Source organism: Bos taurus, chromosome 14 (genome assembly GCF_002263795.3).
Source record: "Bos taurus isolate L1 Dominette 01449 registration number 42190680 breed Hereford chromosome 14, ARS-UCD2.0, whole genome shotgun sequence".
NCBI lineage: Eukaryota > Metazoa > Chordata > Mammalia > Artiodactyla > Bovidae > Bos > Bos taurus.
In genome coordinates, this window is record NC_037341.1 from 2,877,012 (window position 1) to 2,899,841 (window position 22,830).

The 22,830-nt window shown below is 45.9% G+C and overlaps 1 protein-coding gene across 1 annotated transcript in view; it reads left to right on the forward strand.

Moving 5' to 3' along the window:
• Positions 1 to 22,830, forward strand: part of PTK2 (protein tyrosine kinase 2) — a 192,888-nt gene that overhangs the window by 32,829 nt on the left and 137,229 nt on the right. The window contains 1 exon segment of the mRNA NM_001075250.2: positions 11,140 to 11,279. The gene's annotated coding sequence lies outside the window, so the exon portion shown is untranslated.

Sequence of the window (22,830 nt, forward strand, 5' to 3'; positions counted from 1 at the left end):
CTGCAGGGTGTGTGGCCCTCCTCTCATTGGCTGGCGAGAGGTAACAGGTTGTGTTCAAGGAATCTGAATCATCAGTCTTCCGCTTCCATGCAGTTTGGGTTCTGCTCAGCCTGAAGTTACAGTCCTCTACCTGGGTGGGGCCCTTAGTTGCTGTAGAAGACCTGTGTCAGATGTTACGTGTTATCTACCCTTTGAGGAGGAACCAGGACCCTGCTTTATTCACACACTGATCTTTCTACTGCTCCTCCTCTAGTTCTGCATTCCCCTAATTAGTAACTGTTTGAATCTGCCCTTTGCAACTCAGGGAAGGTTTTGGAGGCTGAAACAAGAAATGGAGGACACAGCAAGGCTTTATAGTGCCTGGGAAGGGCCCCAGGGCCCCAGAAAGTTCCTTCATGCCCCTCCATGGTCACAGTCCCTGCCCCAACCACTCGCTGCTCCCCTCCCCCCATAACTTCTGTGTTCCTTCCACTTCAGGTCACTTTTGCCTGTTCTAGGAGCTCATGTCAGCAGAGTGGTACGCTGTGTATAACTGTGAAAGGTGATTTTTAGCCCCATGTAGTAGAGATTCATCTATATTGCTGTGTGGTTGGTTCCTTTCTGTTGCTGAGTATAGTGTTCCCTTGCAAGAGTCTATCCTGTTTTGTCTATCCATTCTTTCTCCATCAGTTCAGTTCTGTTGCTCACTTGTGTCTGACTCTTTGTGACCCCATGGACTGCAGCACGCCAGGCTTCCTTGTCCATCACCAACTCCCAGAGTTTGTACTCAGACTCATGTCCATTGAGTCGGTGATGTCATCCAGCCATCTCATCCTCTGTCTTCCCCTTCTCCTCCCACCTCCACCTTCAATCTTTCCCAGCATTAGGGTCTTTTAATTTTTTTTTTTTTTAGGGTCTTTTCAAATGAGTCACTTCCTCGAATCAGGTGACCAGAGTATTGGAGTTTCTGCTTCAGCATCAGTCCTTCCAATGAATATTCAGGACTGATTTCCTTTAGGATGGACTGGTTGAATCTCCTTGCAGTCTAAAAGACTCTCAAGAGTCTTCTCCAACACCACAGTTCAAAAGCATCAATTCTTCGGTGCTCAGCTTTCTGTATAGTCCAACTCTCACATCCATACATGACCACTGGAAAAACCATAGCTTTGACTAGATGGATCTTTGTTGACAAAGTAATGTCTCTGCTTTTTAATATGCTGTCTAGGTTGGTCATAACTTTTCTTCCAAGGAGCAAGAGTCTTTTAACTTCATGGCTGTAGTCACCATCTGCAATGATTTTGGAGCCAAAAAAAATAAAGTCTGTTATTATTTCCATTGTTTCCCCGTCTGTTTGCCATGAAGTGATGGGACCAGATGCCATGATCTTCATTTTTTGAATGTTGAGTTTTAAGTCAACTTTTTCACTCTCCTCTTTCACTTTCATTAAGAGGCTCTTTAGTTCCTCTTTGCTTTTGGCCACAAGGGTGGTGTCATCTGCATATCTGAGGTTACTGATATTTCTCCCGGCAATCTTGATTGCAGCTTGAGCTTCATCCAGTCCAGCATCTTGCATAATGTACTCTTTCCATACAAGTTAAATAAGCAGGGTGACAGTATACAGCATTGATGTGCTCCTAGCTACTGACTTTACTATCTACAGAATCTCAGGCAATTTCCATTTTGACAGAGGGAAGCTTTCTTTTTTTTGGTTTAATTTCCATTTTGTTTTGTTACTGTACTGATATGGGATATTTGGTGTATTCTGCATTGTGTTTCATGCGAAATAGCTTTTCCTGCCTGACTTAACACACGCTGTGTTGTTTGTCCTGAACATAACCGTTAATCCCAGCTCCTTCAAGCAGAGGTCATTTTCTTCCCGCCACTTGCCCATCCGTCAGTGATGTGTTAGTGTAGTGAGCAGTGAGTGTATCGGGGCCTGGTGAATGAGCGTGAGAAGGGAGATGCCTGAGATCTTCATTGGCCAGCAGAGTGCCCAGCACCTGCGTGACCCCAGTCCTGTGCTCTGCACCGCTGAAGGAGAGGTTTTCCCCCAGTCTTGCAGATGATTGGTTGAAAATTTGGAATCATTTTTGGCTCTTCTTACAGTTTTTGATGTACATTTGAGTAACAATGTCGCCCTTAAAAAATATCTTTGTTAGTTTATGAAATTGAGATTAGTACAGCGTAAATACTGATTTTTCATTATGTGAGCCTTATGAAGTGACGCGTCATAAGATGGAGTGTGTGCCTACTGCGTAGCTTCTGCCTGCTGGTGACAGTGGTTTTGAAATAGAAAAGCTTGATAGAATAGTGGTGTTTGGGTGTATGTATGGCATTTTCTCATAACCTCTGTATCACAGTAGACATATCCTGGAACAGACTCATTCTTTAGATTTAAATGGGAAAGATTGGGGGGTCTTCCAGTGGTAGTTTTCTTCTGGACCTGCAGCATTGATGCAGGCTGCCTGTTGCGTTTACGTGGAAACTCTGTCACGCGAGTGTACGTTCCTCGGTTCTTTGTCTGGTCACAACAAAGATTTGGAGCTCTCAGGTCTTGGACAAACCGTGTTATAGCTCTTAGGCAAATCAGTGTTACAGCTCTATTTTATTTAGAAGATAGCAGGAGAGAGAGAGAGAGAGAGAGAAAGAGAGTGCACGCACGCGGGAGAGAGTCCGTGAGAAAGCGCTTTGGCTCCTCCTTTTATATGTTTTTTCCTCCACCTGGGCCTACCCTATGCAAATTGGGCTTAGCCAGGAGTGCTGTTTGTTCTGCCTGAAGTCTTCACTCTGGTCCTCGGACCTTCCTTTGACCTTCCTTGTCTTTTAGCCACCGCCATTTTGGACTCCTTTTCCCTATTCTACCTACCTAACACTCTTGATCCTAAATTGATCCTCTTTTGGTAGCTGAGGGCAAGTGAGACTTGGTCAGTCTTGGAGCTGCATTTTCACTGTTCAAAGCTGAACTTCACTGCCTTGTATGTCAGTAACAGGGATATTTAACATGTTTGAGAAAACGGATCACATATGTGCTTAATTTTGTCATAATTTATAAAAGATTTAAAAAATTACTAAAAATGTACTTGTTCACTTGAGTGTGACTTTTAATCTTCAGAGTAAATCTTTAGTTTGGGCTTCCCTTGTGGCTCAGCTGGTAAAGAATCCTCCTGCAATGCAGGAGACCTGGGTTCAATCCCTGGGTTGGGAAGATTCCCTGGAGAAGGGAATGGCTACCCACTCCAGTTTTCTGGCCTGGAGAATTCCATGGACTGTATAGTCCATGGGTCACAAAGAGTCGGACACGACTGAGCAACTTTGACTTGACCTGACGTAGGTGCGAAGTTCAGCATAAACTTGCACTCATTGGGCACTGAGGAGTTTTCCATGTGACGCATACTTCTAGATGGCTGAAGAAAACGTATCTGCCTTTCTTTTTTATCCCAACCCCACCGGTTCCCCAGACCTTACTTTTATTCAGGTAAGAAGATGGGAAAGGGAGCAGGGTGTAGCTTTTCTTGCAGGATATTCTGATTGTGAAAGTGGTGTCAGTTCTTAAGTGGATTTTATCTGGAAGAGGGTAGAAAGCATGGTGTTTGCATGGCATTTGTGCAGTGATCATGATGGTGGTGTTACTCCAGGACACGTTGCGGCTGCTGTCAGGAGCTTTCCCAGACGGCAGAGCAGAGTGGTTTCCTTAGCTGTGCAGCAGACGCCAAGGGTGCCTTCTTTTTGCAGTGCCTGACTCTGTAAAGGAGACAAAAATGGGTTTACTGTGGATTGTGATAGATGTACAGAGAGGAGATTGTGTACAGAAAGGAGACTTGGGTTTCTTAGACAACTGTGAGAGTGAGGTGGAGATTGACTAAGTTTGTGGAATGAGATTGTCCTGAGTATAGTTTTCAGCAGAAGAAAGAATTTCAGTCAGCAACTGTGTGTAGAGATCATATTGTAGCAAGTATAGGTGGTAACTTCGAGGTCACATGGAAAGAGCTGTAAATGCCCTGGAAATCTTGGGACTAGGAATGTGTAATTACATTTTACAGGAAACGCTGCAGGTGGTGATGCTGTTATTTTTGTGTTCTCTTTTGTTCTTGTTAGATGAATTCATACTTCTATTTTTTACTTAAAGATAATATTTGATTTCCATTTAAGGCTTGGGACATATACATTAGGAAATTCCTGTACTCTGAGTTCTTAGGTGGTAATTCAAGGATCCCAGTGAGAGGACTGTGCTTTAAGCCACCTGTAATCATATCCAGACTGTGTATGTAGAGCAAAAAATAAATGCATGTTCTTTCATAAATTCTTTAAGTGCATTTTATACAGACATATTTATTTCATAACTTTTTTTTTTTTAAAGCAAAATCAGATTTGGAGTTACTTACAGGCACAACTCGGAGAAGGCGATGGCACCCCACTCCAGTACTCTTGATTGGAAAATCCCATGGACGGAGGAGCCTGGTGGGCTGCAGTCCATGGGGTTGCTGAGGGTCGGACACGACTGAGCGACTTCACTTTCACTTTTCACTTTCATGCACTGGAGAAGGACATGGCAACCCACTCCAGTGTTCTTGCCTGGAGAATCCCAGGGACGGGGTATCCTCGTGGGCTGCCATCTACGGGGTCACACAGAGTCGGACACGACTGAAGCGACTTAGCAGCAGCAAAGGCACAACTGAAGTAATTAAAATCTCCCCAGGAAATAACTATAGAAGTATGCAGTAATGATTATAAAAAGAAAATTTAAAGTATTTTTGCAGATTTTTGGCCCTTCTTCTCCCAATTGCATAATGGGAAGCAAAATAGATTTTTTTAAAATGTGTAAATTTGATATATATATATTTTAAGTAACTGTTTTATTATAGGAGACCCGTGTTCCTATGTTTTATAATTAGATCTCATGTTTCCCCTACAGTCAGAACTCGAATGTCTTCAATTGTTCTTGTTAGATACCTTTTCATCTGTTTCTGATGTTTAGCTTTCTGCTTTTGAGTGAACCACTTAATATTAGTTAAAGATGTGTGCACAGGGCATATTCCCAAAGAAGAATAAGCTGTATAATGGCTTTATTTAACTGAAGAAATTTCTTCTCTAAAAGATGATCTTTCTAGGAAGTTTTTTTAAAATGTTCTCTAGAATATCTTATGGATTGAAGAGCTGTAGGTAAAGGTAAAATGTTTAAATCATTTTTTAGATTTAAAACTTGCGTGGGACTTACGTTGAAAATTTTATACAGTGTTCAGTATGCACGTTAAACACTTTTACGCTGGGCTTCTTTCACTGAGCATGATGTTTTCTGATTTCGTCCACGTTGTAGCCTGTGTCAGTACCTTCCTTTCATTGCCGAGTGATGTGCGGCAGGAAAGACATGTTTGCTTGTAGGTTGTTAGCTTGCCAAAGCCTCTCATGCTTCTCTGACCCCTGGCGGCAGTTTTCTGTGGATGCTGAGCCAGGGTTCTCAGCCTCCTCCTTGTTCACAGGATTGGCAGATAAACACCAAAGTTCAAAGGAGCTGCAGGAGACCCGCTCAGCTTTGTGGTTCTTCGCCCTCTGAAGTCTTAGCCCCCCTTGTTCTCACTCCCCAGCATCTCTCTGATTACTGTACTTTATGCACTTTTCCTGTTTTTCTAGGGGACACACTGTTGCACCTCCCTTGGATTCAGACATCTCAAAAAAAGGGGGAAGGAGGAATCTTTGAATAAGTGAGTTGTTACAGACTCTCCTCTCCTGTGAAGCCGTCATGCTCTGCCCATGTGGCTTGTGAATTTGAGCGGTTGCTGTTCTTATTCCAGCTCTTAGGACCTAAATAAGAAGGGTTTCTGCTGTTTCTTAAGAGGTGCAAACAGCCTTAAGCAAGCATGGATTTTGCTTACTCATTTTTAGGGCTTGCCTCCTCCTTTTAAGGTCAGACATTAATGAATTCAGGAGTTTGTTGGTTCAGTGTAAAAAATGGCATCGCAACTGTTTCCAGAAAATAGATATGCTTTTACAGTTTAGTTACTGTCATTCTCGTGTTTAAAAAGAAGTATTGAATCCTTTTATTGTTCTCAGAGGGAACTTTTAAAGTCAAGTGACTGTACTTAACACGCCTTGGGCAGAAATGTTTCTAGTTTCACGAAGCTCTAGGTGATTGCGCTAGATGTGGGGAGCCTTGGGATTATGGCGGGTGGGCCAGTGGGCGGAAGTGGAGCGTGGGAATGGGAAGGTGTGGGCAGGACTCTGGTAAGGCATTTCTCAGGGACCCCAAAACTCTCAGTCATCAAGATAAGTGATGTTTTAGCAGTATTTTTAGAAGTCAAGAATCAATGCAAAAGGTCCCTGATGGATAGAACCAAACTTTTAATGAAGACAGGGTCATTATTACTCATTTTTCCTTTTGCCCCAGCGCTGCTTCTTGTTCTGTCTTAACGTCTACTTACTTTGGGTTTAATTTGCTAATGCTTTTTCTCATTTAAGGTAAAAAAAAAAACCCAGAGAACTCATGTTTTCGCCCTTTAAATATAAATGCTTAAAGTTAAAAAGTTCCTCTGTATACTCTTTCAACTCCATCCTAAAGATTTTGATCTTCTGTTTTTAATTGTCAATCCTGTGCTGAACATTTTTTCAATTTCTCTTTTGATGTGTTGTTTGACTGTGTGTTATTTAGAAAAATAATGGGAATTTTACTAGATATCATTTCTTTAAAATAGTTATTTTTTGTGTTAATTTTTTATTTTTATTACTTAAAATATATATCTTGAAAATCCTTGCAGTTTAGAACTGGGAATTAACTTAATTCTCTATAGAACATGTTCGTTTTTTTAAAAAATTAATGAGTATTTTCGGTATCAATGAAAAATTTTCAGCAAACACCGTTTTTTTAAACACATGTATGTAGTCACTCATCTTTATTTGCTCATTCCCCTTCTGTCAGCATGGAGGCAGTTCCCAGTTGTTTGAGTTTTTCAGATAAACCTCTGAATTGTTTAAGCCTGGAATGGCACAGGAAGTTCACTGGGGGTTTCCCCAACCAGCCTGCCGGGGGCGTGCTTACTGGGACCTGTGTGTCTGTCCTCTGGGAGCTCTCAGCTCCCTGGGGACCCGGGCTCTGTCCTAGGCATTCTTGGGTTCCTGGCGATTCTTAAGTCACTGTGCCAGCCCAGAAGATGCAAAGGAATGCCCTGATGATGTCAAAGCCCTTTATGTGATGGTATTTAATTCTCCTAACAGCTGTGAATGGTAGATGCCATTTTAAAGTTCGTTTAACTGATGAGAAAACCAAGTCAAAGAGAAGTTAAAAAAGAAAAACAGTGCCCCAGGTCACATATCTACTGTGTGGCAAGGTCAGAATTCAAGGAATATTTCAAACAAACTGAATGGACAGCTTGGGGTTTCAGGCTTAAGGAGATGGAAAGGTGACTGTCTTGGCTTTGGAGTCACGTGTGGCCTTACTTTTACAAAGTCTCATCGGATCCTCTGTCCTGCACCTCTGTAAGCCCGTTTCCTCGTTCTTGCAAATGGCAACACTAGTGGTGATCCCAGGTTTTCTTCACGGGTGTTTTGTGAGCCGCGCAAAGCCCGCGTCCCGTGCCGCACCAGTGTCAGCACTGCTGGGCCTGTCTCCAGCCTGGTCCAGGATAGGCTGTTGTGTCTCTTTTTCCTTCCTCTTGCGCTTCAGGCTCGTTCTAATGTCTCCATACTTTCCCCCTTGTCCATACTGCTGCTGCTAAGTCGTTTCAGTCGTGTCCGACCCTGTGCGACCCCATGGACTGCAGCCCACCAGGCTCCTCCGTCCATGGGATTTTCCAGGCAAGAGTACTAGAGTGGGGTGCCATTGCCTTCTCCGTCGACAGGTAGACGTAATTGTGTCACGTTTGCGGATTTGTTGTAAAACGTGAGATGCGTTCTTTTAAAGTGGTTTTAACATTTTAAGTTTTTTATTGGGATAGGCAAAAAATACAGAACATAAAATTTGCCATCTTAGCTGTTTTTAAGTGTGCGGGTCAGTGGTGTTAAGTGTATGAACATCTTGTGAAACAGATCTCTAGGCTTATCTTGCAAATCTGAAGCTCTGTACCCCTTTTCCCCTCTTCCCCGCTTCCTGGTAGTCACTGTTCTACTTTCTGTTCCTATGAGCTTGGCTACTTTAGGTGCCTCGCATGAGTGGAAGCATACAGCACACACACAGGCCCTGTGCTCATGTCCCAGGTCACAGGGTTTCCTTCCTTTCAGAGGCTGAGTGATGCGCCGCTGTAATCACACTGCACTTCTGCGTCCCGCCATCGATGAACACGGCGGGTGCTTCCTGCTTCTTGACTGTTGTGGATACTTGCTGTGAACAGAGGGGTGCGGTCTCTTCAGGACCCTGCCTTCAGTTCTTTTGGATGTAGGGCTCCCCATGTGGAGCTGCTCGATCATGTGGTAGTTCTAGTTTTGACTCCTTTGAAGAACCTCCATTCTTTTCTGTAGCAGTTTCACCATTTACGTTCCCACTGATGTATGCAAGAGTTTCTGTCTCTCCACATCTCTGCCAACACTTGTTATTTTCATATTTTTTTAAAAAAATAGTAATAATCATCCTGATAAGGGTGGCGTTGGTTTTAATAACTTTTAAAAAACTGAAGTATGGTTGATTTATAATGTGCCAATCTCTACTGTACAGAAAAGTGACTCAGTTACACACATACATACATTCTTTTTTTAGTAGTCTCTTCCATTATGGTTTACATGGGATATTGAAGATAGTTCTGTGTGCTGTACACTAGGACCTTGTTTATCATTCTAAATGTAACAGTCTGCATCTGCCAACCCAGACCCCCCGCGGCTCCTCCCTCTCCCCTTCCTTCTGGCAACCACAAGTCTGTTCCCTGTGAGCCTTTTCTTTAGTAGATGGTTCATTTGTGCCATATGTCAGACTCCACGTGGAAGGGGTATCGTGTGGTATTTGTCTTTCTCTTTCTGACTTCACTTGGTATGGTCATCTCTAGTTGCATCCATGTTGCTGCAAATGGCATTGTTTCTTTCTTTTTTATGGCTGAGTTTAATAACTTTTTAATGATAAAAAATTTTAGGTAGAATTGAAAAAGTGACTCTCTGTGCTTCTGCTGAGTTGGAATAGTGTCTGTTGACACCAGTGTGACAAGACCAGAGGCATGGAGGCGGGAGATGGACAAAGGAAGCCAGCCACTGTGCAGCTGTGTTTGGATGGAGAGAAGCCTCAGTGATGCCTCTTACTCAGTATGACTGGAGGAATGACTGGATCCGTGCTGGGTGCTTCTGTTGGATTACACTGTAGAAACACCTTCTTTTTCCAGGCCACTGTGAGGGATAATTTAAAATGTCGGTGGTTGATGTGTCCCTCTTTATAGCTGAGGAATGTAGGTTGTAGAAGAGGCTCATTTACCACCAGGGGTCCCCCTGGCCCCAGCGCCCCCTTTAGCTACAGCCGTCTGCTCACAACCTGCAGCCGCACGGCCTGATTTCTAACCAGACGCCAGAGGTTCTCTTGGGCTCTTTCTGCTTCAGTTACCTAATTCGGGAGCCAGTGCTTTGATACTGTCACTGTTTGCTAAATAAGGTGAGTGGTCAAACTATGGATAAATTGGATTTGTAGGGTAAAAAACACATGGTGATGAAATGATGAGGTGATTTGGATATGCATATGCCTGTTCAATAAAAGTTTCACAGTTGAACAGTTTCAACATTTTAACTACTTGATTGCCTTTGATTATTCGTGTCTTTTTGGTCAGCATACACAAAAACTGCCCTCTACTTCATAACATGTTAAATATATTTAGGTCGAAAATTTCGGTTCGGTGAATGTCTTCTCTCATCCTGTGTTACTGTGCCTCTGCTGCCCATTGTATTTTGAAAAACTATAGCAGCATCTTCTCACACATTGCAGGGTCCTTTTTTTCCCTCATAAACTCTCAACTGATTCTTAACCTGGAATTTAGTGCTGATGTTTGATGTGGGAAAATAAATAAGGAATGGCTATGAACTAGTGTCTCTGGGAACTCTCTAGTTCAGAATTATTTAGATTAATAATAGGTTCAGGGCTTTCTGCCCTTTTAGAAGACATTTTCCCTCTGTCTCATCTCTTGAGTGTGGGTTCATCCATTAGGATGGGTGGGTGTCTCCTGGTGGTTTGGATGCGTCTCTCAGGTACCAGCTGCAGGCTCAGCATCTCGTCTGAGTGTGTTCTGGGCAGGATTGCTGACACCAGGGACCACTGTGGGGTGCTGTGTCGGGGAGAGAGGGGCCTGTCTGTCTGGTGTTCTGCCCCCAGGCACATTTCTTCTCCTCCTGCTTGTCCCTTTGGTCTTCACCGTGACCCAGTAGTCATCCTCCGGAGGCCAGGTGGGGCCTGCCTCCCGCCCCTCTCTGGAACGCTTTGCAGCCTCTGCAGGTAGCATCCCTGGGGTAGTGATTGAAGGGTGTGGTCTGGCTGGTATCCGAGAGCTGGTGCTATCCCAGCTCTACCCAGCTAGCCTGATGTTAGGTATGCTACTTCCTTTCTCTGCTCCTCAGTTTGTTCACGTGTCACTTGTGGATTTAAACATCACCTACATCATTGGTTGTGTTAATTGAGAAAATAGGTGTAAAGCACTTAGCCAGTTGGGCTCCCCAGATGGCACAGTGGTAATGAATCCACCTGCCAGTACAGGAGACGCCAGAGAAGCGGGTTCAATCCCTGGGTCAGGAAGGTCCCTTGGAGAAGGAAATGACAACCCACTCCAGTATTCTTGTCTGGAAAATTCCATGGACAGAGGAGCCTGGTGGACTACAGTCCATGAGATCATAGAGAGTTGGACATAACTGAGCAACTGAGCACGCATGCACACTGAGCAGATCGGCAGGGAACACAGACTGTGGGCCTAGCTGCCGAGTTTGATTTCCAGCTCTGCTCCTAGAAGCCCTGTGACCTGGAACAAGTTCTCTCTCTGTGCTCCAGTTTCTTCATCTGTGCAGTGGAGGTGATAGAGTCTGCCTCGTGGGAGTGGTTTTTAATAACTAAATAAGTCAGTATTTTAAAAGTACTTGGAACTGGGCTTGGTGCATAGTAGGCATTAACTTGGCATCCTTATTATCATATTTTCATTACTATTCGTGTTGCTGCTCTGCTGTTTTGTGACTGACATTTTCACGCTTCAGTAAGTGATAGTCGTTGTCCTTGTTTTTCAGGTGAACACACTGAGGTTCAGGATGGTGAAATGACTCTTTCTTTGTCCCACGGGTAGAACTGGGGCTCCTTTGCATCTTCCAGTGGCAAGTCAGTGCCTTCCTCAACTTCCCCAGAGCTCCTCCAGGGTATCGGAAGGGAGGTATGGTAATTGTCATGAAACTTGGCTGGGAAAACAAGTAATACCAGTACCATCACCTTTTGGAGTATGTTGTGTTTTGAGACCTATTGTCTGTTTGTCTTCAGAAGGTAATTATATCCATTGTTAAGACTAAGTTTCTTTAGTTCTTACCAAGTCATAATTTTTATTGATATTAAAACTTTAAGAAAAAATTTTTTCTGTGTTTGTGATGGAGACAGTGAGTCACAGTGACATTGAACAGATAATTCTCTGAGTCTGAATGGAAGTAAGCTTAGAACAGGCACCCAACTGACGGAAGTTGGGTATATTGTACTTATCAGTCGCTAATGGACGTACCATGTGGTAAAAGTGTTGATTTTATTTAAATCTGTAACTTTTGATTAATGAGGCATAAAGAAAGGCAAGAGAAGATAAATTTTGAATTGTGTATATAATGTGAATTACATTATATGTTTTTACAAATTCTTCTTGTTGGTTGACATAAAACCATTTACCAGTGCTTTACTCTTCTAAGAAGTACTGCCGAGGAGTTTTGGTCTAACCTAAGGCAAACTGTGGAAACTGTGAGAAGTGTATGAGAACTTGAACGTCAGGGTTGCATCTTTGTGAGCTGCTGTTGTGACGTTTGTAAGCTGTTTGTTTCTTAATAGTTCTTTCCCAGTGACTTTCTTTTCTTTCTTATTTTAAAGATTGTTTATTTCTTAAAAATTTTTTTTAAATCTTTTTTTGGCTGCACCATGGGTCATGTGGAATCTTGGTTCCCTGACCAGGATCGGACAATAACGCCCCCTCCCCGGCATGGAAAGAGCAGAGTCTTAACCACTGGGCCATCAGGGAAGTCCCCCCTGGTGACTTTCTTATTTCAGGCCAGGTTTCTGTAGGGAAGCCAGAGTGGGCAGACCTACACAGTATGTGAAGTGTTGTTTTGCTCACTAACTTTGTTTATAGCATTCTTTGCTAGCCTTCCGGTGGTTTTATCTAATCTTACGCACTAGTATCATTTGGTTCTATTAACAGCTGCAGTGGAAGTTCTGTTCAGAGTATCAGAATACTTCAGTTGTGTGGTTTATTTTTTATGTCAGATGGGGAAGGACATTTCCATATGGTTTTCCTAAAATTCATATCAGTTTTTCTTTTTCCATTCTTATTGGGAGGAAAAGCAAGGTTTGCAACAAGTATGATGCACGTATTCATTCTGTGGATATTTTTCAAACCCCTGTGCTGGGTCTTGGAGGTGAAGCAGTGCCCAGGACCAAGGCTGGCCATGCTGTCACGGAGCTTAGTGTTGGGCTCTGACACCTAGAACCTAGACTGCCCCTCTGCCATCTCCTCCTTACCTACGGGGTGAGAAGGTGTGGAGTGTGGCCTATACATTGTACTGACCGTATTAGCAGTGAGGCCCTGGGGACAGTGCACAGACTCAGTGATGTCCTTCCCCCTGTGGAGAGCACGTTGTGGTGGGGTAGCTGGGCAGGGGACAAAGGGCAGGAACAAGTCACGGGGGGCTGTAGGAGGTGTGTATGCTTTGGGGCAGATGGAACTGGAGTTAAGAGTATGGCTGTGGACTTTTAGACGAGGTGAGTGGAGTGAGTAACATTTGAGCCTTGTGGTTATCTGAGACAGGAGTGTCCCACCTAGAGGGACAGGCCGTGTAAAGGCCCTGAGGTCGTGCACGCCTGGTGTGGGCTCAAGGCAGAGTGGAGGTCAGTGTGGTTGGAGCTGAGAAGACCCTGGTGGTGGGCTTGGTGAGGACCCCAGGTGTGGGTGGGAGGGCAGCCTTCAGGGTTTTGAAGACCATGCTCAGTGTGTAGGCTACCTGCTTGGGGATCTGGAGAACTTTTGGTGAGTTTTAGCAAAGGAGTGAGAGAAGGCAATGGCACCCCACTCCAGTACTCTTGCCTGGCAAATCCCATGGATGGAGGAGCCTGGTGGGCTGCAGTCCATGGGGTTGCTAGGAGTCGGACACGACTGAGCGACTTCACTTTGACTTTTCACTTTCATGCATTGGAGAAGGAAATGGCAACCCACTCCAGTGTTCTTGCCTGGAGAATCCCAGGGATGGTGGAGCCATAAGACGACTGAAGCAATTTAGCAGCAGCAGCAGCAGCAGCAAAGGAGTGAAATGGTGTGCTTGATTGTTTTGAAAGGAAGGGTCAGTTGCAGCTGCTGGGTTGAGAGTGGAGTATGGGGCAGCCGGATTGGAGATGGGGGAGCGGGGTTGGCCTGTGGCTTTGACCCGTGTGCAGGTCGGCAGCAGACATAGGGCAGTGGGCAGGGAGAGGTCATGGCCCAGGTATAGTGTTAAGGCAAGGATAATGGGTTTTGCTGATGGATTGCTTTGATCCTCAGAGACAGAGAGAGGAGTCGGGGTGACTAAGGCTTGGGGCCTGAGCAAATAGTAATCTTTCTTGTAAATTTTAATTAAGAGTTTACTTGTTAAGTGGACTTACACTTAACTAGTTGTTCTTAGCTGGACAGATACTACAAAGAAGTTGTTTTAAATATCAAAGAACTTTCTGTATTAACATGTAGAATTTCATAAATAAATCAGAGCTTAAAGGGATTGCTTACTTTTTTCACTTCTGTTGCCATGAACTATAGGCCTTTCCTGTTCTTTTCAAGATGTCACTGATTGGGAGTTTAAAAGCAGGAGTTGTTTTAATGTTTAGCAAAAAGAAGACAGGAGTAGAGATATCACCAACCTGGCTAGGACTCGTCCTTTTTCAGCTCTTCGGCCTGAGGCAGGTCCACCTGGACCTCAGGATCCCCTTCTGTAGACACGGGGGAGGAAATGCATTGTTGGGGTTGTGTTCAGGATTGAAGTCAGGCGTTTCCTGTGAGAGCAGCTGGCACAGGCCTGACTCACAGGTGCTGCCCTGCTGTTCCCAGAGCACCTGCAGCCTTCTCTGCTTTCATACCCTCGGCTTTTTCTTTTTCTTTTCAGCAGCCCTGAGGCTGCTGAGAACTTCCCTTGTAGCTCAGTTGGTCTGCCTGCAAGACAGGAGACCCTGGTTCAGTTCTTGGCTTTGGAAAATCCCCTGGAGGAAGAAATGGCAACCCACTCCAGTATTCTTGCCTGGAGAATTCCATGGACAGAGGAGCCTGGCAGGCTACAAGCCCATGGGGTCTCAGAGTTGGACACAACTTAGCGACTGCCCCCCCCCCCACCAGCGGCCGGAACTTCCTTGTAGCTGCTGCTTCGTCAGGCTGCCTCTGGTCCTGTCCTGGAGAAGTTTTGCTCCTCTGTATCTTTCCAGCTTTTAGACCTTGCACCCCAGAAGGTGACATTCGGATACTGAAATAAAGTATCAGTTAGCTTGGTTGGAGGGAGAGAAAGCCGCTGCCGCTGGTTGTCTCATCTGGACCATAGGCTCCCCCCTCACGCCCTCTCTCCCTGGGCGCCATGTCCGCCCCCCCCCTCCCCCCGGCTCTGGACAGCTGCTGCCTCGCCTTCTGGGCTGTGGGTGGAGACCCTGTTCCGGGACGGCGGGTGGGCTCAGTGGCCGTGCCTCTGCCTGGTTGAAAGGCCCTGTCTTTACTCATCTTTTGAAGCAGTGGTGGCACTGTTTTTGCTTCGATGTGAAAATTAGATGTGATCAGTATCTGCTGTGTGGAATACAATTGGTGACAAGGAAAGGTAGCTTTGAGTTGTTTTTGACATTTTTGAGAATCTTACGTTCCAAGAGAGACTCCCAGTTTGCTCGGGCCATTTGTAGTCTGTTGGTTGATGGTTCAGATTAAGCCCTGAGCCCTGCTTGTGGGGCTGAACCGGACGCCCAGATACCTGGGATGTGCCTCGACGCACCCGTGGCGGCAGTGGGCCTTTCTGTCCTCGGCTCGCCTCAGTAGCGGGGCAGGCTGGGCTGGTTTTCAGGACAAACCCTGGATCTGTCCGCCTCTTTCTTCTGCTCTCTTTCTGGCTAGCTTGCTTGTGTTTCCTGGAGCCCCCTTTCTTCCCACTGTTGCTTGAGTTCAGAGTTTTCTGTGGTAAATGATAGTTTTCACTGTGGAGTAGGGGCAGTCACTTGAGTTAGGCCTGCAGTTAGGAGCCTGAAGGTAAAGCCTGCAGACAGAACAGCATCTCGAGCTGTTGAAGCCCAGCACCCGGCCCTGAGGCATCCCTGGACACAGCCTTTGTTCAGTAACACCGCCACCCCCAGAAGTTAGTGAAGTCATAAGATCCTGTTCACAGTTAAGTAGAGTACTTGTCTTTTTATTAGCCTGTGGGGTTGTCTACTAACAAAATTACCCATATATTAAGAGGGCTAAACTGTGCTCAGGCAAGGTTCTAGGAGCCTAGTTACTTATTATCTTCCTGCTAAGATAATATTATCTCACTGCTCAGATACTAAGTGTGGCATGTGTTCAAATAGCTGGCTTTTTTAGATGACCTTGATTATCTCTCAGTTTGAATGAAGAAAGTAAGTAGCTTTGCATTTTTAAAGAAAGTTGCTCTTACAGGTTATTAGAGTGTTTTTCTCTCCTGCTTGTTCAGTATGAGTTTACCATTATATTTTAAAGCTAAAAAAAGAAATGCATCTTGGATCCCTCAATATTCCATTAAACTAATTTTGAAAGTACCTAGCAACCTCACATTCTTGTTTTTATGTGTTTTCTAGATAGTTTTTATAAATTTACAAACTTACTTTTCAAGTATCAATCTGAAGAAATACCTTAATCTCAAATATATTTGGGTTCCTATGGACATAGTTTTTACAGACTTGTTTTAGTGTTGATCAGGATTTTATTTTCAGAATTATTCTTACTTCATTAAGGTAATTATTTTTAACTGTAAGGTCAGAATTAGGCTGGTAAAATGCCAGAAGCACTACTTTGAAAACAAAAATGGTTTGCACAGGCACCTGAAGACCTGATCTGGGTCAGACTTGATTTGCAGCTTACCCAGTTTTAGAATCGCCTGTCAGTTCTGTAAACAGAAGTCAGCCAGATGAATTGAACAGAAGGGTGAGATTAGCATATTAATAAGGCGCAGGCTCCCGGCTGCCCGGGGCTCCTCCCTCTGTCCCTCCTCCTTCTGTCCCCTCCTCCCCGCCCTCTCGCCCTCCTTCCCTGAATGAATCTAGGAACTGAGATCCTTGGGGTCACGTTACTTGCTGGTTTCTTTCTGTTTAGGAGCTTAATCCGGCCAGGACGGTCTGTATTTCAGATTGCAGAAGCTTGAGAAGATTCTGTAACTGAGAGGCATTCTTCAAGCTGCTGGAAAATATTACAGAAGGAACACCTCCTAAATTTTGCCTCAAGCTCTGACAAAAGGAGCACAGAGGGGAAGCTTAGTCTTGAATGTGGATCGAAGCAAGTCCAGTGGGAGTGATGAGCCGGGACTTGGTGTGCGGACTCCTGGCATGGTCTCTCTAGGACCGAGCTTATGTTGTTGGGAGTGGCGGGACGAGGGGCCCTGGAACCCCAGGCGCTGTCTATGGAGAAGAGCGGCTGTAGTCCGTTTCCAGTGTGTTGGGCTAAAGGTATAAATAACTTAAAGATCTGTTCAGTTTAAGTTTTATTTAGATACATGCTTTTGCACTAAAAAGGTGGATAAGAGTTTATCAGGACTTATTTCAAATAGATTTACAGTTAAATTTAAGGAAAAATGGAAATTATTTGTTATGGGTTTGCAACTATTGCATAAAACCATTTAGAGAGCATTTCAAATAGTAAATAAAATTGTTTTTATGAAAATGCATTTAAGTGAGTAAAATATTTTTTTTCTATAGCCTGTCCTATGTCTCTTAAAGTTTCATGTTTTATTTTGAGTTTTAATTAAGATGTCCTCATTCATTCTTCCATGTGGAAGTTTTTAAAGGATAGAGACTAATTTTTAGTTTAAACAGGACTATAGGAAAAGGAATAACATAGATTTTCCTATTTCAAAAATTGGTTTCCTTTACTCACTGTAAAGATTGTATATTTATTTGGAAACTCCTTGTTGTTGCAAGGTGGGCTTGTCTCTAAGGATTGGCAGGGCTGTGAATAACTAGCTTTCCCTTGTAATGTGGTTAGAGGCTTCAGTTATATAAAAATCAAAACACAAAATGTAGCATTTCATTGTAACACGTGTTTGAGGAACACGTTTAGAAGTTAAGAATGCATATAATTCACATATGAATAAGACCAAAATGGGTACGCTGCTTTACTTTACTAGTGAATATTTTATTATTGAAAAAAAAAATCTAAATATCTTACTAGAAGTATGAACTTTGGAAGAGATTATAGTGTTTTTGCTTGTCCCAGAGCAATCGATTGCAGGCAGTTATTTTTCCATTATGTTTGCTGACTGCAGAGTAAATAAATAGAGGTGTTTTTATTGGAATATCATTCTGATAGAGGTGGGCTGTGGGTGTGAGAAAAGAGCTCACCTATACACAAGAGGGAAAAGGTAGAGAGGGTGTTGAGGTCAGGTCCGCCTGCCTGTAGGGCTGGAACAGGCATCTTCTCAGGTGGATCATTGCAGAGCAGGTTTTAACAGCGCGGGGGGCGGGGGCGGTGGGGGGGTTGTGCCCTGTCCACTCCTGGGACCGAGTCCAGGGCCCCGTGGGTATCAGCGCGAAGGCGCGGTCTCAGGACAGGCCACTCTGCCTTCTCTCCTTACTCTCTCACCCGTAGGTGTTCATCCCGATTATTTTTTGCTGTGTGATACAGACAGCAGTGTTCCTATGCAGGAATTGGCTGCATTGGTTATTTTCAAGTGTAAAATCACTACTTTTAGATAGAGACAGACCTCAAACCCAGAGACTGTGTATCCAAAGCTCGGTCTGCAGTTGGATGTCCTGAAGCTCACACTGGCTCTGATCGGTCACATTAACTTCATAGAACAGCCATGGCCAGATATAAGATGGGTGAGATCCTTACTAGAACAGGCTAAGAGTAATAGGACCCATATTCGTGTACTTTGACCTGAAACCTTTATCCTTAAAAGAGTCTGGAGTCTTTTCTGTAATAACATTATTGTACTGATGAAGTTAATGTTAGGGAACCCGCCTTAGATTGCACCCGAGGAAGAGTGTATTTTAACATGTTTTAACATATTTAAGAAGACGTTGTTATAAATTGTATTCAACTATGTCATAATTTCCTACGCTTGAAGACAGTTTGAATTCAGACTATTGAAGTAAGTGTAAATGTTTACAGTGCCGTGTAATTGGCTGCAAGGCTACTAAGCACAGAAAGTCCTCCTTGGAAAGTTCTTTGATTCGCTCAGTGTGTGCATTGTTTGTTTTGTCTTTTTGAAAGACTAGGAAGGATTGAGAGGTGTCAGATTTGGTTGTCAGGAACAAATGTGCTGTTGATTCCCCCCCACCCCTGTCTTTCAGTGGGAGATTGAAATTGAATATACTATTAATAGTTCCTTTGTGTGATTCTGGATCCTGTGGTTAAAATCATGTTTTTTCTATATCAGTATTTTAAACATCCATCTGTCCATCTCTGGGAATAACCCTTCTTCTCTTCTGTGTCTCAGAGTCCAGGGGTCAGCTGTCTCTTGATATCTACATGTTTTTCATAAGCATCTGATACCAGCCACAGAGGAACTTCTTATTTGTTGCCACTGAAATCAGTTCCTCCCCAGATCCTCTGTCTAATAAACGTGTCAAAGCTCCGTCCACTCAGTTCATCATGCCACCAGACCCAGGGTGCCTCTCTGATACCTTCCTCCGTGTATAATGGATCCATCTTTTTATCCTGACGGTTCCTCACCTTCCCCCGCTCTGGGCTGTGGAAGTTGCTTCCTGTCTGTCTTCCTATGTCCTCACATGTTCAGCCTTCACATACCTGCTGGAGGGATTTTGTAGAAACATAAATCTGGTGATATTATTAAAACTGCCTGGTGGCTTCTCTCTAGAATGAGGTGAAGCTGCAGCCCCTTCACCTGGCCTGCAGGGCGCCTCGTCTGGCTCTGCCCTCGTCTCCAGCTCTGGACCATTGGCCGCTCATCCCTGTTGACTGTTCAGCGCCCAGGACACCCAGAGTCTTTGCTCTCGTGCCTCCTGCACCTGCCATTGCCTCTTCTCTCGCCCCTCTGCCCAGCCAGCTCCAGCCTGCCCTCAGGTCTCCGCTAAACCAGCTTCTCTCTGATGCTGCCTCCTGAGTCTTTGCTTCCGTCTTGTGTTTACTGTTATTGATCATAGTGTATTGCACTTGTTTGATCTTTTTGCTGGCTGGTAAACTTCACAAAGTCAGGGGTTGTGTCAAGTTTCTTTGTGCTTGGCAAGTAATTGGCATACATAAATATTACCTAATGAATGAGCAAATTCTATGTAGAGTCAGCTAATCCACTTGCCTTAGAAGTTGCTCAACAAAAGCAGTGAATTGGTCTCTGCGTTTCCTCTTGTAGCAGCACACGTGCTGCATTCTAGTTCTCTCAACAGATGGGTCTGGGTCGGCTCCCAGGGTCTGATGGTTGCTCTGGGAATTACCTCCTGATCCTCTGCCATGCCTGTGGGACCACAGCCATGTGGTCTGACAGCTTGAGGAGCTAATTGACTTGTGGGGGAGATAAGTTAAAAGTATATTTTTATATAACTGTATAAACCATTTTATAGTTACAGTGTAACTATCTAGATATCTGCATGTTTACAGTCAAAGAAATCAGGTGCTTTCCAGAGGACACCTGAGTTTCTGAGTGCCCAGCACAGGGAGCGGTGCCCCCATGTAGCAGCCCCCAGTGCACATTGACCGCAGTGGGTCCCGTCCACCCTGCACATGCAGGAGGCCCTGCCCGCCTCTCCTCCGCTCTCTCTTCCCCTCCCCAGCTCCTGCAGGCCCCAGCCTCTCGCTCTGTGCGCACCTAGCTTTCTGAGAGGCCCCTGCTGGGCTGGCCTTGGTGGCCTCTTGTGCTGTTGCTGTTCCTGCTGGAACTTTCCTTCTTCACCCGTGATGCCTTCAGGCCTCTGCTCCGCGTGTGGCCCTCTGTCTCTCGCTGGGCCCTGCCCTCACACAGGGTGAGAGCTGGTGACTCACACAGCTCTGCCTAGTTGCTTGTCTCCTGTTACCTGGTTCTTGCAGCCAGGCTCAGGTCTCGTTATTTTTTGATTCTCCATGGTGGGACATATTAACAGCACTCAGCAGTTGTTTGCTTAGTGAAAAAGAAAGCTGAACTGGTAGAGTCTGGGGCATCTTTGATTCCAGCTGAGAGTGTGGGGAGGGTCCTCCGTGCTGTAGGGATCGCACACAGAGGCACTGAGAATGATGTGGGCGTGTTCTGGAGAGCCTGGGCTTCTCCACTGACGGTAGTTTGAGCTGCGCAAGGCCATTGGAGGGGGTGAGGAGGGAAGCCTTGCCCTGCACCATGTTTCTCTGAGGGCTCTCCTTGCTAATTCTCTGCCCACCTCTGAAGCCCAGGACTCCGTGGCCGGGCCTCAGGCCTTGTCGCCTCCTCCCCAGGCACCGTCCTCCCCTTACCCCACCCCACGGGAGGCACACACCGTCTGCCTCTGCCCCCTCACCCTCGGGCGCCATCCGCCAGTTCTTTGAACTCCTCCTCAGGTGTGGATGCGAGTCCCCCTCCTGGGACACGTCTCTGGTCACAGTTCCCTCTGTGAAGCCCCAGCCACCCGGCTCCGATTCCCTGAGTGTCTCCCTGGTGCTGGTCCCTTTCCTCGCTTCGTAGGGACTTCACTGTGTAAGTGTCGGTGCAGTTGTTTGTGTCCCCCGCAGGGAGCAGGTGTGTCTGGTGTATGGGTTTATGGTAAACCAGGAACATGACAGTAACAGGTTTCTGCTGCTGCAGGGAGGGCAGGGAGGGAGGGGACGGTGAGGAGCAGGGGTGCGTTCCGTGTCCAGGATTCTGATGTCGTGGCCGGAGCATCGCCGTGAACCCTCTTCACTCCCGTTTAGAGTCCTGTTGGCACTGCTTCCCTCACCCACAGGGCTGGTCCAGTGGGGATTCAGACCCTTCACTCATCCTCATTGTGTTTGGGGAAGGGGCCGCTCGTTCTTCCCAGGATTTTCTCCACACGTGGCTCTAGAGCTTTAGCAGGACATGGGGTTTTGGCTTAGATACGCCCTTCTCGGCAAGGTGGGGAAAGTGTGTGCCCCGGTTTATCTGTTTAACACTCACCACCCCCAGCCCTGCCAGTTCTCCTGGTTTGGGCAGTAAGACATGAGTGTACCCCCTTGACCACCTTGTGTGAAATGGGACCCTCCTGCTACTCCCCTGCTTGCCCTTTCACTCTCCTCACCAGCGCATGCTCCCCTGCCCCCCTGCGGTGAAATGCACACCTAGGAGGGAACCGGTCTGTCCTGCTCTCGGCCTCCTCCTCGCTCAGGAGGTCAGGAGCCTCCTGGGCAGGTGACTGTCTGCCTGCAGCAGCCGAGGTCTGCGTGGCCAGAAGCCTTGAGAAGGGTGGTGCAGAGTTTTTGAAAACTAAATAACTACTGAGTTCTTTCTAGTGGCTTTATGGTTAGTGATACTGATCTTTAAAAATAGTGTTTACAATTAATTTTTAAATAATACTTGTTATAGCGGTCATTAGCCACATGTGTGAGACAGAGTGTGTGTGTGTGTGTGTGTGTGTGTGTGTGTGTGTGTGTGTGTGTGTGTGTGTGCAGCTCTCCTAACTAGACTGAATGCTCTTCAGGTTAGAGTTATGGCTTTTTAAATCCATACTAGAGGAGAAGGCAATGGCAACCCACTCCAGTACTCTTGCCTGGAAAATCCCATGGACAGAGGACCCTGGTAGGCTGCAGTCCATGGGGTCGCACAGAGTCAGACACGACTGAAGCGACTTAGCAGCAGCAGCAGAAGTTGGCTCAGTAAATGTTTGTGCAGAACCCGTTACTCTCAGGGAAATGTGTCCCCTGCGTTTGCCCACAGGGGCCCGGCAGGAACAAGTGGCCGGGGCAGCTGGCTGTGAGAGAGCAGGCAGGAGCAGCAGCCCCCTGCGGCTGGCTCTCGGCAGAGCCTGCATGGGGGCGTGGGGGTGGCAGCGACGGAGGGTGAGGACGGCTGCTCGGCTGTGTGCTGCTGTGTTGCCAGGCAGCGCTGCGGCCTGCTAGTGACCGAGTTGTCAAGCGAGGGTGCGGACTCAGCACACCTGGGCGGCAGGCCTTGCTGAGCAAAGGCTTGGCCTCTGCAGCTCTCCTGCCTGGTTGAGCCCTGTTCACCAGGCCTGTGGGCTTGGGCAAATTGCTTCTCTCTTCCCACATCCAGAAAGTGGGGAATAGAAGGTTATTAAGAGGATTAAATGATTTAATTTTTAAGTGCATAGAACAGTCCTGGCATAAATGCGGCATGAATAATAATTGAAGTAAACCTCTGAGCCCTGGCCCCTGTCTCATGAGTGACCTTTACAATAGCATGTTTCAAATCAGACAGTCGAGATCAATCTCTGCATGTTATGACAGTCGCTCTTCATTTGTGAACAGCAGGTCAGCTCTAGACGGGGAGTGCTCGCCTCATGCTGTTTAGATTTGCCCAGTGCTGCGCCGCCCCCCCGCCCCCCGCCGCCGCCGTGGGAGAGAGCGCACCAGCGGGAGTGTTTTCCCCAGGCAGGTTCACTCCTCTTCCTTAGGAGTGCAGCTGGGAAATCTGTTTGTG